At 36.1% G+C, this 16,701-nt stretch overlaps 1 pseudogene; it reads right to left on the bottom strand.

The window, feature by feature from the left end:
• The window catches only part of LOC131163111 (vacuolar-sorting protein BRO1-like), a 55,882-nt pseudogene that overhangs the window by 24,418 nt on the left and 14,763 nt on the right, over positions 1-16,701 (bottom strand).

The following is a 16,701-nucleotide window of genomic DNA, read 5'->3' as shown; positions in this document are numbered from 1 at the left end:
TTCGAAGGCTATCTGCCCCCTTCAAGCAGTCGAACTGTCAAAGGATTAGATCCCCCCCCCCCCCCCCACTCAAGCAGTCGAAGGCTTGAAGCTTTGTCCTAGCCTGTTCGGCAGTCACAGGCCAGCCTTGCAGCATCTCCGCAAGTCATGGCCAGCCTTGCAGCATCTCCGCGAGTCACGGCCAGCCCTGCAGCAGCTCCACAAGTAGCCGCCAGCCCTGCAGCAGCTCCGCCAGCCCCATCTCCCTACTGATCTTCGAGAGTTCAAGTCTTGGAGTGGACTCTTCGAGACTCCTCCTCTAGTGCACCCTCTGTCTCTCTCTTGACTCTTCATTCTTCAGGTTCCTTTTTGTTTTTTTTTTTTTTTTTCCCTCAATTTCCTGGTTGTTTACTTAAATCTTAAACTAGTATATAATTTATATATTATATTGTTCATATATTATATCAAGTTTAGATTTATTTATATATTATATATCCCTTTACTAATTTATATCATATTATTTATATATTATATTAGGCTTAACTTTATTTATATATTATTATATGAGATCTACCTAAAATCATAAATTCCTAATTGCTAAGATTTGAGAAATAAATTTAATGGTCTTAAAATAAATATATTGTATATAAATAATTAATAGTTTTTTATTTTATGACTCTTATTTTATTAATAGATGAAATATCTAATATTTTAAATTTTTAATTATTTAAAAATTTTAGATAAATACTACTAATTATTTTTAACCAAAGATTATATTTTATTTTTGTGTAATAAATATTTAAATAATTAGTACTTACTAATTATATTATATCTAATTTTCATTTTTTTATAAGGACTATAACTGTCTTTTCTATACGTTTTGTGTAGAGATCATCAAATCAAGTCTTTCAAGATGCCACATGAAAAAGGAAATGAGAACTTACCTAGTGAGGACATTGGATGGCATTTTGGTACTCCAGTGGACGGTAACAAACATAGTATTATGTTTAAGTTGTGTGGGAAGATAATTAAAGGAGGCATTACACGCTTGAAACAACACTTGGCACATAAAAAAGGTCAAGTGATTGGATACTTGAATGTAGCCACACAAGTAAGAGAACAAATGATGAAACATCTACAATAATACACTGAGAAGAAAATAGATGAACAAAAAAGGCAAGAAGCGGAAGCTCAAATTAAAGGAGATGTTGAGAATTTGAGCAATGAAGAAGACTCGGAAGAAGAAAGAATGAGATTTGCTCGACAAGAAAGCATACGGTCATAGCAACAATGGGAGGAGAGACAGAGATTTCGAGCAAGAACAACTGGAGGGGGTAATATTTATGAAGAGGGAGGTGACTCTGGCAGTGGTGGTGGCCATGGTTTCAGTGGACCTCGATCTTATAGCGTTCGAGAAGTTGGAGGTAGTGGACAACAATGGATCAATCCTGATGCCCCTAAAGCTAAACTAAGGGCAATGGATCCTATTTTAGGAAGAAGCAAGAGTGCGAAACAATCAAAAATAAACTCTAAGGTATTGAAAGGTTTAAGAAGTAAATTAGAAAAATCAATTGGAAAATTCCTAATTTATAATTGGATTCCAGCAAATGTAGCTAACTCTGCATTTATGTAGCTTATTCTTGATGTTGCTGCAGAGGTTGGAAAGAGGGTGAAAGTTCCATCACCCTCTGAGGTATCTCAAATTTATTTGGAGCAAGAGTATCGGGAAATGAAATATTATATATTTTATTTTGCTAGCATTTGGAAGGGGAGAGGTGTAACCATTATGTGTGATAATTGGTCAGGACCAACTACAAAACACATCATAAACTTTTTAGTTTACTGCAATAGCAGCACCGTGTTTCATAAGTTAGTTGATGTCTCTGATGTGCCAAGCCGAACAGCTGAATGTTACTTCGGATAATTTTCTAAGCTTGATTGTATATACAAATAATATTATGGACTTGTATATTTTTAATTAAGTAGTAGCAATAATTAAATCTATAATTTCATTTCAAATTAATGGACGAGGTGGTTGAAGAAATTGGAGAGGAGAATATTGTCCAAGTAGTGACTGATAATGAAGCTACAATGAAGGCAGAAAGGAAATTATAAATGCAAAAGATGCCCAATCTCTACTAGACAACATGTGCAGCTCATTGCACAGACCTTATTCTTGAAGATATTGGTAAGAAAAGTAACATTAAGAAGGTCTTAAAAGATGCAAGAGCAATAACCTCTTTTATTTACAACCACACAAGGACAGTGAATTTCATGAAGAAATTCACAAATAATAAAGAGTTGTTTCGCCCTGCTATCACTCAATCTGCCACCAACTTTATTGCCTTGGAGACTATTGTTAGGCATAAACAAGCATTAAGGAAAATGTTCACATCTGATGCTTGTAAAACCCAAAGTTTGGGATGGCAAAATCAAGCCTAGCGTATGATGCAAAAAAGATTATCTTAGGGAAAGAATTTTGGAAAAAGACCTCCAATATAATTAAAGTATAGGAACCCTTAGTGAAAATTCTTATATTAGTTGATGGTGATGAAAAACCAACCATGGGTTTCATATACAAGGCATTTGATAGGACAAAGTTGGCCATTCAAAAAGATTGCTGGTTCTACAAAGATTATTCGAAAATTATTGACAACCAATGGAGTTCCCAATTGCACCAAGATTTGCATGCTACTGGTAAGTGTAAATAAAATACAATTTCTTATTATTTTATCTTTTAAATTATGCATAGTTGCATTAAAACACTATTATTAATTAACATGTTTGAAAATTTAGTTTTAAGATATTTTTTTAACCCCCAATTTCTTTATCGTGCCCCACACTCTCTTGAAGTTGCTCGAGAAGTCATTGATGGGGTTAAAAAGTGATAACCAAGTTTGTACCCGATATAGATACTCAAATTCGAGCTATTAATTATTGGTTCTATTGAATTGAATAATGAAATCGTTTCTTTGTGTATTCCTATACGAAATTTTTTAAGATGTGGCTCCGAATATTCTTTTATCATTTCGTCCAACAAGAAGAGTTCCCCTAATTCTATGAATTTTTCTAGAATACTCATTTCTAGAATATCATTCAAAAAAATTTCAGATTGTCTAGTATTCGACCCAATGCTTTATTTCTGTCCTAGTTGCACCTGATTCGACATTAGAAGGATATAACCGAATACTTATGTCTGTAAATACTGCATATTTGATTCCATCCATAAATTTTCTTCCTTATGAATTCAAGTCTCAATAAGAATGCTAGTTCTTGCAGTTCATATGTTATGATATGAATATACCACACTAATTCGTTTTGTATGGATGATGAGATTCCATTGATACAGAGTCAATTCCAATAGACTTATTGGATTGAAGGGTCCGATTGGCGTGCATCTAGTAGGAATTGAACCTACGAATTCGCCAATTATGAGTTGGGCGCTTTAACCAGCCATGGATGCTTAGTGGGGATCCTCGTACATGGTGAATAACCAAATTCCAATTGAAATGAAATCTTTAGGATATATCAATGCAATTTAGGAGGAATCAATGAAAGGACATCAATTCAAATCCTGGATTTTCAAATTGAGAGAGATCAAGAATTCTCACTATTTCTTAGATTCATGGACCCAATTCAATTCAGTGGGATCTTTCATTCACATTTTTCTCCACCAATAACGTTTTATAAAACTCTTTGACCCCCAAATTTGGAGTATCCTACTTTCACGCAATTCACAAGGTTCAACAAGCAATTGATATTTCACGATCATGGGTGTAGTACTCTTTGTAGGAGCGGTCCTTATATATCGTATTAACAATCGAAATATGGTCGAAAGAAAAAATCTCTATTTGATAGGGCTTCTTCCTATACCTATGAATTCCATTGGACCCAAAAATGATACATTGGAGGAATCTTTTGTGTTTTCCAATATCAATATGTTGATTGTTTCGCTCCTGTATCTTCCAAAAGGAAAAAAGATCTCTGAGAGTTGTTTCCTGGATCCGAAAAAGAGTACTTGGGTTCTCCCAATAACTAAAAAGTGTATCATGCTTGAATCTAACTGAGGTTCACGATGGTGTAGGAACTAGATCGGAAAAAAGAGGGATTCTAGTTGTAAGATATCTAATGAAACCATCGCTAAAATATTCACTTGTAGCATACCATATCTCAATGGATTGACGTAATTTTGTGCGTGTACATTCGCATAATGATGATGTTTTTCCAAAATCCAATTTTGTTTTTCAGCATCTTGGACTAGCCATCCTGGGTATTGTTAAAAGATCATCAATTCTTAATGAAATGGATGTAGCAGTAACTTGTTGGAAACCCAGAGTTTTTACTTGATTCCGAAGTGATCTATTAATTGACTAATAAGTCGTTTCATTGCAGTTCCATCTATCACTTTATTATGAAAGACCAAATTGGACTGTTCTGCCATAAGTACCTCCATATTCTTCTGAGTAGAATTTAACAATGGGATTGAGTTAGTGATTGGAAAATTTCCTTTTCTCAATCTTGATTCACATAGAAATTCAGGAACTATGATCCTAGTTGAACCAAAAACACACGAATCCCCACCAGTATCATAGAATTCTATGATTATGTATCATATGAGTAGGCCTGACAAACCCCTTGTATAGCTTCTTCGATTTCTCGATAAAGAGAAACATGACCAACCATGGTTCGAATATATATACAAAGAATTTCTTTTTTGAAACTTTTTCCTATTAGATAGTCTCCATAAATCTCATGATAGGTACCCAAAGATTCATAATGAACTTCAATAGGAGCTTCTCTTGAGGCAATAACGCGTTGATCTAGTCGCCACCGAAGCTACAAAGAACTATCTAAATTGATTATTTTCTGCCGATAAGTTCCGATTGCACCATAGGAATTACAAAAAAGGGGTTCTTTTGTATACCTATAGTTATTATCGTAAATTCTTTCATTTTGATAGTTTCTACAATTAGATGGATTATACCTGTTTGCATAAATACCTTGCCGATTCCCACTTGTTAATACATAGAGTCTGATAAGCATGTCTTGGCTTGGTACGGAAATGGGATCAACAATAGCTGGAGACAATAGATTCATATGAGAAAACATAAGTAAACGGACCTCTGCATGGACCTCCAAAGATAACGGCACATGAACAGCCATTTGATCCCCATCAAAGTCTGCAGTGAATCCCTTACAAACTAAAGAATGTAAACAAATAGCACGTTCATCCACTAAAATGGGTTGGAATGCATGTATGCCATAGTAGTCAGAGGCGCGAGGCGAGCCGAGGCGCAAAGGGTCTTTGAAGCCGAGGCGCGAGGCGCGAGGCGAAGGCGCGCGCCTCACGAAGGTGAGGCGCACAATTATTAAAATGGTGTAAAATATCTATTTGGGGTAATTTATATATGAACATATGAATATCTAGTGATATTAGAATTTAAAATGTCAAAACATTCAATAAAAAAATTGAAAATTTAATAAAATTGCCAAGACGAAGCCCAAAAGCATCAACAATTCAACATAGTTCAACATCAAAAGAAAAGAGTACAATAAAAGATTTCAAAATATAAAATCTAAAAATCCTCCTCAATCATCACTCATCACTCATCATCAACCAGGTCGGTGAAGATATCATCATCTTCCTCTTCATCATTAGAACTATTTTCTCCAACATCTTTTTCCTCTTCCGTCTCCTCTGCACTATCCACTTGGATTTCATCCTCATCTACAAGTTCCAACATTGTGGTCCGACCCCTAGCAGTGATTGCACTACTAGATGAAGCCCTTCCTCTTCCTTTAGACGATGATGGCATATTTGTACTTATTCTTGATCTAGTGTGATGCGGGGGGTTATTTAGTCCAGCGGCTCTAGCAACAAAATCCCAAGTCAAATTATCATCTTCAAACACAAGTTCATCATCCTCATCAGAATCACCATCCATCCTACCAATCAACCACTCATTACTATCATCAATGGGATCGATTATATTTCACAAATACCAAATCATTCAAGCGTTGCTGGGATAGCCTATTTCTCCTTTTGCTATGAAGCTGCAAAAAGTTTAAAGTAATATGGTTAATAATGATTCTAAAAAGCAGTAGATTGGTAGCACTACACGTGAGGCTAAGAATTTTCACAGCAAACTTTTGCAAGTTTGGAGTTGTTGATCCATATGCCATCCACCATTGCGCTGTTATAAAATAAATTTTAATTGAATACCTACTAGGTAAATAGCAAAAATAATTTTCAAAAATGAAGAGGTAGTACAAATGCCACTTTACCTGGTGCTCTTGTCTTCCTTTGTCTCACTGCCAAACTAATTTCAAAGACGCCACTAGCGGCATTGTATTTTTCCAACTCATTTGAAACTTTATCTTGCATTTCAATAGTTGGCAGTAACCTTCCAATACATTTGTACAAACCTGTCATAATTTTTTCATCTTGCAAAATGTTGGGGTTTGAATAGAAAAATTCTGGATTCAAGTAGTGTGCAGCTGCATGCAACGGTTGATGGAGTTGGCATCCCCACCTCGTATCTATAATTTCAAATGCCTCCTTGAATTTATCCTCTCTCTCACCAAAAGCCTTAGCTATGGCTTCCTTAGCCCTATCCATTGCTTCATAAATATATCCCATTGCAGGCTTCTTTTCCCCATCAACCAAACGGAGTACACGAACAAGTGGACCTGTTAACTTAAGAGCATAGACGATGGTACTCCAAAAAGTAGGCATCAAAACAATAGTAGCTGCTCTTTTGCCAGCCGCCTCCTTTGCCCATTTAGTAGTATTCCAATCTTCAGAAGTAAACATCTTCCTCAAGTTATTCTTTTGAAGATGGATTGAACGAAGGGTGATGAAGGCAGTTGCAAATCTTGTAACTGCAGGTCTTAGCAACTCCTTTCCTCCAGTGAATTGTCTCATCAAGTTGACAACGCCAACACGATTATAGATATAGCCAATCAAAAAAATTGCCCTTTTCAAAGTTGCATGAATTGAAGGCATCTTCCCAATATCCTCCAAAATTAAATCAATGCAATGAGCAGCACACGGTGTCCAATATAAATGTGGCCTCTTTGCTTCCAACAATCTCCCTGTTGAAAAATCAAGGAATGAAGCCATTAAAATATTAAAATAAACAATATATACACTATAGAAAGTAGTTCTTAATATAAGTTCTTACCTGCTGCAACATAGTTTGACGCATTGTCAGTTACCACTTGAATCACATTTGATTCTCCAATTTCTTCAACCATCTCATCAAGTAATCTATACATTCTATCTGCATTCTTGACAATATTAGAAGCATCAATAGACTTGATGAATACTGATCCCCTTGGAGAGTTCACTAAAAAGTTGATTATGTCCTTATTAGCAACTAAATCTCTCCAACCATCAGACATAATTGAGCAGCCATATTTTGTCCATTCCTCCTTATGGATCTTCAACAACTCTTTCATTCGACTGACTTCCTCCTTTAGGTGAGGAACTCTCACTTCATGATAACTAAGTGGCTTTATTCCAAGACCATATTGTCCAATCGATTCAAGTGCCACTGCAAAGCTGCTCAAACGTAAAGCATTAAATGGTATCCCAGCATCATACATCCACCTAGCAAAATCTCCCATTGCCTTTTTTCTAAGTTCTTTTTTGCACGCTTCATTTATTGATGTTTGCTTCATCTTCCCTTCTTTCCTAGCTTGAATCGCTTTCTTTGGATCGGGAGTAAAAAACAAGTCTATAGGCCCCTTCTGTTTTGGTTTCTTCAAGTTGGATTGGTATGATCTTTTACTTCCATCACTAGTAAACACTCTCTTGCCACGAATGTCAATTTCTTGAACTTCATCTTCTTCATCTTCACCGTAATGATCTATATCATCAAAGTCGGGCAATAACTCATTTTCCTCATTTTCCATATCTTTCTTCAACATATACTCTTTAATCTCCTCACATATATGAGCAGGGCACTTAGAGCATTCTTTCACATTTCGAAATCCTCCGACAATGTTGTTTTGCTAGAAATATTCCTCCCCTTGTGACTTTAGCACAAAAATTGCAAGTCAAATTATTTCTATTTTTTTGATCCTCCAAATGTGCATACTTCCATGCGGGATCTTTCTTTGACGAGGCTTCACATCCAGAACTAGAACCCATTTAAGATTTTAGACTTGGTATCCCGTATCCTAACTGAAAAAACGATGCATCATATATTTAAAATTTAAGACTTACATAATGCATTTCCAAACAAATTAAAAAACAGTACCTAAATTTCAATAAAAAGAATAAATATTATGTATTAGTTATAATTTATAAACTTACATTAATTAAACTAAATATTATAAATTAAAAAACAATAGCTAAATTTCTGTAAAAAAAATAAATATTATGTATTAGTTATAATTTGTAAGCTTACATTAATTAAACTTAATATTATAAATTAAAAAACAGTAGCTAAATTTCTGTAAAAAAAATAAATATATGTATTAGTTATAATTTGTAAGCTTACATTAATTAAACTTAATATTATAAATTAAAAAACAGTAGCTAAATTTCTGTGAAAAAAATAAATATTATGTTATTAGTTATAATTTATAAGCTTACATTAATTAAACTAAATATTATAAATTAAAAAACAGTAAGCTTACATATAAAGAAGAAGAAGAAGAAGAAAAAGAGCAGGCAGCAGTCAGCAGTCAGCAGCACGCAGCAAGCATGCAGCAGGAAGAAGAAGAAGAAGAAGAAGAAGAAGAGAAGCAGCAGGCAGCAGGAGCAGCAGCAGAAGAAGAAGAAGAAGAAGAAGAAGAAGAGAAGAGAAGCAGCAGGCAGCAGGCAGCAGGCAGCAGGACGCAAGCAGCAGCAGCAGCAGCAGAAGAAGAAGAAGAAGAAGAAGAAGAAGACTTACAAAGGTTCGAAGGCTTAAAGACGATCTCCAGCTGGTTCGAAATGTTGAAGGCGACGTGACGAACTCACGTCGTGCTCGAAGGCAGTCAGACGAACTCACGACAGCTTCGAAGGCAGGCAGACGAACTCACGAGGGCTCCGGCTGGTTCGAAACGAAGTTGCGCAGGTCGTGCTTCTTCAAAATGTCAAAGATGAACTCACGATCCTGGTCGAAGCTCGAAGATGAAGTCGCGAAGGCTTCCAGCTGGTTCAAAGGCTCGCAAACGAACTCACGAAGGGCTTCGAAGGATCGAAAGGGGCTAGGGCTCTGTTTGTTTGAGTCGAATGAGGGATATGAGTCTGGCTTAGGCTATTTGTCTCCTTTAAATGGCTTAAAAATACACAAGGCGCGCCTCACTGCGCCTCGCACTTCACTGCGCCTCGTCTCGCCTGGTGTCGCCTCTTGCAGGTCGCCTCGCCCCACCTGGTATGAGGCGGCAGACTCATCGCCTCACTGCGCCTTGCGCCTAGGCACGCCTTAACTACTATGATGTATGCCTAATCTATGCAGAGTAGGTGCTCTATTCAGCAATACCGAACACCCCTGCATAACTTCCTGAAGTATTTCCCATACAATCGGTTCTCTATCTAATGAATGGGGAGTCCGCTTTGAAATCATCCGCCCTACACCCACCCCTCGAGTATATATTTCAACAGGAATCACACAAAGGTAGATTGATACAATAGAAACCTCTAGTAAAATGCCCGCCCATAACCCAGCAGATAAAGTACATTACATAGTCTGTTTTAGGGATTCGTGACTTACCCATTCAGTGACTTTGGGACTAGGCATTCCCAAAATCAATAATAATATATATTTTATCACAATAATAATATACATTTTCAATATCTATCTAGACAGAACAAAAGAGCCACTATAAAATCTTTATTCAAAATTAATGGTTGTTGAAAATAATTGATGACGTTTGAAATTTGTTTTTTAACTTTTAGTTTACTAAATTCTAACAAAAATTATCTATACAGTAAAAATCCTAATCTAATAAAAAATTAAAATCAATCCATGATCAGTTTTATAAAAGTGTAAGAAATCACTTTAATAAAAGTGTAAGACATCACAAAGTATCTTGGTTTTTTTATATTTAATAATATAATATTAAATAAATATGTATATATATACAAAACAAATATTTACTTTACAAAAAGGTCTTGAATGTTGTACTAAAATTGTAATCCGTAAAGATTCTATATGATTTCGAGAAAGCCACTATGGTGAAATCGGTAGACACGCTGTTATTAACAGCTACTCTAGGAGGAATGCTTTTATGCAATGCTAACAATTTAATAACTATCTTTGTAGCTCCAGAATGTTTCAATTTATGCTCCTACCTATTATCTGGCTATACCAAGAAAGATGTACAGTCTAATGATGCTACTATGAAATATTGACTCATGGGTGGGGCAAGCTCTTCTATTCTAGTTCATGCTTTCTCTTGGCTATATGGTTCATCCGAGGAAGAGATCGAGCCTCAAGAAATAGTGAATGGTCTTATCAATACCCAAATGGATAACTCCCCAAGATTTTCAATTGCACTTATATTCATCACTGTAGGAATTGGGTTTGAGCTTTCCTTTCTCATCAATGGACTCTTGACATATAATATACGAAGGAGTGCGGTTCGTTTATTTTAAAGCTATGCAATACTTTCTAGAATATATATTAATATACCAAATTAATTAATTATACTTCACAATCATCATTTTTTAGTTGTTGGTATATCGCGGCATAGGCAGGAGACATTGGCAGTGAAACAAATAAATCCTGGTAAATATAGTTAAATAAAGGATGAATGGATCTATTTTGTCATTTTTATTTTAAATTTTACTTTTGAAAAATATGCTATACTGACATAAAACTCTCTTTAATTATTCATGTAGTCGAATGGTGGATTCATTATGGCATGTGTGCTCCTGAGCTCCAAAGAATAGCAATCAGAGTTCTTGGCCAGATCACATCAATTTCGAACTATGAGTGTAATTGGAGCACCTTTAGCCTCATCCATACGAAAACAATAATTAGACTAAAGTACATGAGACTACAAAAACTTGTTTTCGTGCATTACAACATGAGGTTAAAGTTAAGACATACAATGAGAAGAAGCCAATAGGAAATAGAAGATTGTTTCAACCCTATCAATTTGGACTATATTTTCGAAGAAGATGATCCTTTTAGTCCATGGTTAGAGGAGAGAGAGGTGCCATTACTCGATGGTCAGGACAACTCAAATTGGTTAGATGATGAAGTTGGTGGTACTGCAGAAGGAGGTGATCAACCACCAATAAACGTGTATGATCCAAGTTCAAGCCCTGAACATACACAAAGTAATGACAATCTTTGGCTTGAGCCCACCAAGTGATGATGATGGTGGTAATGGTCATGAGAGTGATGGCGGTGGTGGTAGTAGCAGTGTAGAATATGATTATGGGTATAACACAGGGACATCATTTGTAGGGGATGCATATCCTCCTAGTCGTTATGGACTACGTGATATACACGAAAATTATGACTTGGGTATTCCTCCAGAGTACAAATCTACACAACCCAGGATGAAAAGTGCTTCTAGTGGTGGCCCTAGTGGGAGTCATGGTGCACAAACTAGAAGAAGTCACTGACACCGAGATCATGATTCTGCTAAAGATTCATATAGCGTGGTTCATAGTTTTCACGACTTTGGTTTAGATGATTCCTCATCATAATCATATGGATCTCAACCACCATATCCACCACCTCAACACTAAGATCCATATTATGCATCTCATCATTATCCAAGTGGGACGGGATCTGGTGAGTCTTCTTCTACACACTACCCAGAGCCAGCCCCAGTCCCAACTTATGGATATTATTCAAGATATGATCAAGGAAGAGATTATGCATCTCCTCTATTAGTTGGATTTTCACTACCAGTAGATTTTCAGGAGCAACAACGAAATAACATAAACAAGGGTATATTCAACTATGTATTTCCACAAGGGTGGGGAGATAATTCCCAATCCCAATCTCAAGATAGAGATGTAGATTATGAAGACCCTCCACATCATTCTTTTTGGTGGCGAGATGTGCTATGTTATAAATTTGTAATAATGTATTCATGTATTCAACTATTGATACCAATCATTTTTCAAATTCATGTATTTGTATATTGAGTATTGACACATTTTTAGTGTTATTGGATTTCATGCTTATTTTTCAATTTTGGAATGGTTGTGCATGCGTGAAAAAAATTCACGATTGTTACGCCCACTTCCCGTTACGTAACACTCGTGTCTCCCACATCCTGCAACACCCACGACCGCGATTTAAAACCATGACATTAATGGAATGTCGAGTGTACATAGTTAGAAAAGGTTGAATTTTTAAGCAAAAAACTCACCTAACAGCTTGACAACGTAGTCTAGAGAAGGGATCAAAGCATGGCAGAGGAAAAAAAAAAAGAAAAAAGAAAAGAGGTGGCAAGAAATTCACTCATGCGCCGACGTGTGGGGTTGGCTCTATCGGCATTTGGCTGGTGAATGGGGGCGCATGGGAGGCCCTTCAGTGATGGGGTTTTGTGGGGTGAGTTGTCAAGGGGTTTGTTTATGGGTGTATGGTTGGTTTTGTAAAATAATATGGGATCGAGGTGAATCTAGGAAGGACAGCCACAGGAACGGTGTTTTCTGGCGAAGGCTGAGGAGAGTAGGGTCTAGTTTGGATCACGCTCTGTTACCATGTTGAGTAATTGGGTAAAATGGGACCTAAACTCAATGATAGGTCTCTCCCTCTATTTATAATGTAAGTACAATTGTAATGACCATAATATCCTTACTAACTCACACTTATTACTAGCAAAACTCTAACACATAATAATAATGCTAAAAGACTAAATAACCATTGATATTTCCTAAAAAACAAGGTTGATAAACAAAAAATGCCCCTGCTCCGCACTCAAGTGGTAGTGAAATCACTCACAAGAAAGACATGTTGAGCAATAAATAGACAAATCGATATCCCAATACAGCAGAGGATCTCATGCAAAACAATCTAGTAGGGAATACTTCCAGTTATAAATTTTAAATACCAAAATGACCCGTACTAGTCGACTTACAATTTCAACAAAATAAATGTCAATGAAAATTTTCTACGCACTAACACATGAAAATACTTAAAATTATTTCAACCATAGGCTAACTAATATACTATGCCCCCCCCCCCCCCCCAAAACTACATTTTTTTAATAGCAAAAGAAATATATTAAGATATAGAAGAGAGAGAATTACAATCAAGCAGAGGACAAAAGATCCTCATAGCAGGGGGAAAAAACAGGAAAAAAAAAACAAAAAAAAACAAAAGAACAAACAAAACAAAACAAAAAAAAAAAGCGAAAATAATAAAGCCCCAACCCACCCCCCCCCCCCCAAGAAAACATTTTTCAATTTATAAAGATTGAAAATGCTTTGTGGCCCTCCAACTGCCTAAATAACAGACAGCTTGACACCAAATACCTGATGAATTCAGGCAAGTAAATTTCATCTTCAACCATTCAATTTGTTGACTTAGTGGAATATATACACATTCATAAGAAAACTCTCCAATAGGTCTAGTCTCACCTGCTTTACTCAATTTGCACACACAAGTATGGGTGACAGTAGCTTTTGGATTCATATAAATCCTAATTTTACTCTGAAATTTGATATGCACTTTTAGAAATATAAATTTGTGTGATTCATTGCAAGTGAGAATTCCTAACAGGGCCCTTGGCTAGGTATCTGTTTGATGTGTAAAGCTTTTAACAAGATATGTGATCACCTCTCTCTTCATTGACAAATAGCCAGACAGCTTTGGAGTTTCTGTTTAATTTTTCTTTAGACATCACTAACATTCGGGTTTGTCTGGAAAATGTGTGAGACTATACAACTGAAGTATTGACAACATAAGAAGCAAAGGATGTTATTGTAGCAATGTGTTTCATTGTTGTTCATTTAGTGTTGTGGAAGCATAGGAATGATCAGTGATGGACTGTTTAGTGATCAGGTCAAATCAAATTGTTTGCTTTAGGACAAAGTTGGGCTTCAGATTTTGGTATTTCTAGGAGCATCTCTTTGAATGACTAGCAGAGAGATTGCAGTACTGTGCCTATGTAATTTTTTTCTTTTCCTTTGGAGGACTTCTTCTCATCCATATTCTCTTCCTATTTCTTAACAAACTTTTCTCCTTCAAAACAAATAACTAAAACATCTCTACTGGGCGATTTAGTCATTCCACCCAATGTTCAGGAAGGCAAAGAAGTAAGGTGAGGCATTTTAACCCTTAGGAGGCGCTTGTGAGGCAAGGTATAAGCCTTAGGCATTGAAACTAGCCATTTGGAAATATTACTTTTTAGATAATGTTTTGTAAATAAATTACATTAGTTTTTAAAATTAAAGAAGTTAAGAAAATTATAAATATAACTGAAAAAAATCAAATATAATTTGTAAGCTATGTTGGTCATTCTAATACTAATGAATTCATTAAGTCATGCCAAGAGATGGTTATAATTTTATGAAGTTATTTTGATCTAAGATGCAACTCTCGATTAGTTCAGAAAGATTGAGGTTCAAGAGTGTTAGATTACCACTTTACCTAAAAGCTTAAGCTGTTAGGTTGTGGGCCAACAATATATATCAAGCTTTAATATCTCCCACACGTGCAGCCTGACAGCACATGAAGAGATAAACAAATGAGAAATAACACCCATTACAGGGAATATAATAATTTTCAAACATCACAAAATAAATTCGAGCAACAAGACTAGAACCCAAGACCTCCTGATAACTAGCTCCAATACCATATTAGATTACCACCTTATCTAAAAGCTTAAGCTGTTAGATTTTGGGCCAACAATGAAAATCGAGCTTTAATACTCCCCCACAGATTCAGCCTGATAGTATGTGGACTGATAAACACATGACAAGTAAAACACCCACTACAGGGAATACAAAAAATTTTTAAACCCATCTTGTTCTCCCCCTATTGTACCCTTTTGAATAGCTGTTTTTACATTATTCTTATCCAAAAGGAAGCACAAAACTCAGGTTTTTTTAACATGCTGCTTGTGCCTTCATAGAAACCCTTCCAAACGCTTACAATGAGATGTCTTTGATGAATATTTAATGCAATCCAGTTTTTGTAGTATGCTTCAAGTTATTCCTTACAAAATTCACTTAAATTCATTATTCCAAAGTGGGCATAAATTATTTATAATCCACAGGTTTTGGAAATGAAGATTGGCCTTGGATAGGAGACACCACAACAGTATAATGTGTCAGTCGTGATTTTGTGGTTCACAAGTGAGCATCTACATTTTACAAGGCAAGAAGATAACCAAAGAACTCTTAGCTAATCAGGCTCTTCGAGAATGATACTATGTCTTAGAAATTGTGCAAAAATATTTTCTAAGGGCTATTAGCAAGTCAAGCTCTTTTGTGACCAGTTGGTCAAGGGTTTGAGTCCAAGGAAACAGCCTCTCTACATAAAAGTAGGGGTAAGGCTGCTTATACTGTGATGACCCTCTCCTTACTCTCGCAAAGCAGGGAGCCTATGGCCCAAGGGTGCCCTTTTTAGCAAGTCAAGCTCTTCAACAATGATTATACGTTGAAAACTGTGCAATAATCATTCAAAATAGCTTTTTTCTATAAGCAGTACAAAATTTTAAGATTATTTTTATTGTACCAGACTTTCCTATCTAAAAAATCACAATAACAGTTTCAACATGAACATTTGTGCTTCAAGCACAAACATAATGCCACAGTTAAAAATTATTTTCAAATCAATTCTACAACTTTGTTCACAGAGTGGAAAATTTTAGCTGTAAGTTTGCATCCACACCCCACACCACATTACCCTATTGGTCGCATGACTACACAGCTTTGTAGACAGACCAAAACAAGCCAGTAGACCAATGAGTGAAAATAACCCAAAAAAAGCATTGACTTGAACCTCTTTGAAAAACACTCCATTAGCCACATCCAATCCCCTGCTTCTCCACAAAGTGGAGCAACAAGAATAAGATTAAGAACAAGAACGCAAAGGGTATACTGAGACAATATTAAACCAAGAGGTGGTTAATCTGAAGATCATTGGCACTCTGCCTTGCCATGTTTTCTGTGTCATAAATGGTTTTATTAAAGGTGTTACTGTGTTGGTCATAATTTAGAACGTTAAGAAATCACAATAGCCATAGCTAGAAGGCGATATATAAAAACCCAGGTAAATCATTCTCACTAGCCAAAAGGCATGTGGTTTATAAATCCAAAGTGTATAGTCAATAAGCCTCGTGACCTCATCCACAGTTACTTTTAAACCAAAAAGATACCAAGGAGATGTACGTCTCACTGCATCAAGCAGTTCAAATTACAACGGTAAGTTACTATAAGGTAGCCAATAGGCTTTGGATTTGGGTTTGTGTGGATTTGGTAGAAACTCAATACAATTTCACATAATGTTTTGTCCAAACCCACACAAATCCAAATCTAAGCAATGAAATCCAAGCTCCCAAACACAGGCTAAGAGAATATAGAAACAAATCTTGCAAAGGAATTATATATGTATCACCACAGACTACCATAATACCTGTTCATATAATGTTCAAAGATGCAAAATAAGAAAGGAAACCAAGGATTCTATGAAGCTGCATGATCTCCTCCATAGGTGCAAGGCACAAAGGAGACCTGGAGCCTGGGCACAAAGGCATGAGAGGAAGGCATGCGCCTCACTAAGGTAAGGCTAATTGTCTGTAAAATACCATATA

The sequence above is a fragment of the Malania oleifera genome, chromosome 8 (assembly GCF_029873635.1).
Source record: "Malania oleifera isolate guangnan ecotype guangnan chromosome 8, ASM2987363v1, whole genome shotgun sequence".
NCBI classification, from domain to species: Eukaryota; Viridiplantae; Streptophyta; class Magnoliopsida; order Santalales; family Ximeniaceae; genus Malania; species Malania oleifera.
Note: the sequence above shows the minus strand (reverse complement) of the source record. Positions and strands in the feature narration are given on the sequence as shown.